We start from the raw sequence: 2166 nt of genomic DNA, 5'->3' as shown, positions 1-2166 counted from the left end.
GCAGCCAGCCCCGAGCTGCCCCTTGCCTCACACCTCTCCCGGAGGCTTTGGGAGACCCCTCATCCCCCGCCGGGGCAACCTCCGTAACCACGGGTCCCGGCTGCCGACCCCACGCCTGCTGTCAGTGGCACCCCGTTCGCTGTTTTAAGCAAATATTTATTGGTTGCTCTCAGTATTTCTCGTCCTAGAGAAACGCGATGGTGAAACCGAAGACCCGCTGGGTTGGTAAGAGCTACCCATTCGCTTTTGCCAATTAATGTCAGCAGCGCTGAGAAACGTGATGAGTTTACAAAGTCTGCAAGCAATCTTTTTTAAATTTATTTGTATCATTCCTCCAAAAGAATTTGACTTATTTTCTGCTAACCTGAACCTTTCTTCCACACAGAGAAGTAAAATACTTCTAAACCTTGGTGGCTTACTCTTGCTCAGTCCTCTCAAATGACCAGGGAGCCAAAACCCAATGGATACAACCAGAGGCAACTGCAAATATTCTAGCTAGATAGGTATTACTGCTGCAACAAATCCGGTTAAGGGCTCAGAAAGACATTTTAGGGGTGTCTCATAAACACCAGTACAAGCATCACGGTTGCATATCACTGGTAACTGTCGTTACTATGAACGGACCAGATATAAACTGCTGCCGCCTGATCTTTCAGTCCATTTAGAGAAGGGAAAGAAAAACATCACGGTTCTCTTACAGACTTCCCCAAAAGCATGGATTAAAACCAAGCAGCTCCATAAGCAGCAGAGTCAACAATGTCCAGTCTCCTATTTATGGATTTATGCCTGGGGGGGGAGGGGGGGGGGACGGGACACCACCTGCATGGGCTCACTGATATCTAACCAGGAATGAGCCCATCTCGGAGCAGGGCAGGCATTTGTAGGATCTGCCTCCTCTGGCTGGCCACCTATTTCCATGACATTTGTAGAAAGTCAGTATTTTCAAGGTCTTTGCCTGTACCTTCCTGACAAATTGCCTGAACCTGAACAATCAGTTCAAAATGTAATCAGGCAGGGCTAACGGGGACATAGGCATGGCTACACACCTCCTCCACCACCAGCAGCCCTCCTCCACCACCAGCAGCCCCCAAGCACACAGGCAGCATGACTGCATGCATTTTGCTTCAGAAAAACACCTTGCAAAGGTTCACAGCCACCTCTTTTTGATGGCCAATTTGCTGAAAAAACACATATCGAAAAATAAATCCTCAGGCTGAGCTTTCAAGTGCCAAGCATCAGCCCAAAGTGAATTTTTAGCGGCAGAGTTAAGAAAGAAGAAAGGGTGCTCTGAAAGCAAGGCTGAAAGATGTGCTGCTTAAGATCCCATATGGTTTTATAGTACAAAAGCAAACAAAAAATCCCAGCAACGCACACTGACTATAGACTTGCCACACTGTTGAATAATCCATGAACGTGGTTTTAATATCTAACTTACCTGGGAGGAAGCAGTTGCGGTGAGCACAGAAACCGAGCCATCTCCTCGCGTATTAGAAGAGGCAGCTGGGAGGCAAAAAATCCCCCGGGGATTCACACCGAGGCATTACCCTGGCCACAAGGAGAAGATATGATTTTTTTAGCAACCTGCAGTAGCACTAGGGATAACAGAAGGATGCTGTCACGTCCTTCGAAGGGCTCTTGCTCATCTGACAAGTTTGGTGTAGCGTACACGAGCCGAGCGCCCTGTGTGCACAAACTTAAGGGCTGCATCGAGTTCAATAAGGCAAGAATATTTCAGCGCACCCCTCCAAAGCTGGAGCGAGTAGCCATTCAAGGGGACTTAGGGAATGTGATGTATATTCCTTTCCATACCGCCCGGGATCGTAATGAGTCAGCCCCTCCTGAACCTTTTAAAAGAAGGGCCCCGAGGCAAACTTTCTCTCTTGGCAGCCATATTTTAGGTGCCTCCTATTTGAAATGAGAAGACACGTTTTAGTTTCAACTTTACCTGCATTCTGCACAAACTCAGCATTTCACTCTGTTACTAAGTGGTAGCAAAATAGGGTCACATAAGCAAGTTAATTAAACGAACACTTTAAATTAAAAGAATGGAGTCCTCAGAGCGGTATGTTCCCTGCATCAACAAAATTTCGGTGCCCGCTGTCCTGCACGCCGCGTACTCCATCTCCTCTGAGGAAGATTGGGCGATGTATGGATGTGAGCTTCTGT

Source organism: Egretta garzetta, unplaced genomic scaffold, assembly GCF_000687185.1.
Source record: "Egretta garzetta isolate BGI_Z169 unplaced genomic scaffold, ASM68718v1 scaffold1603, whole genome shotgun sequence".
NCBI classification, from domain to species: domain Eukaryota; kingdom Metazoa; phylum Chordata; class Aves; order Pelecaniformes; family Ardeidae; genus Egretta; species Egretta garzetta.
Note: the sequence above shows the minus strand (reverse complement) of the source record.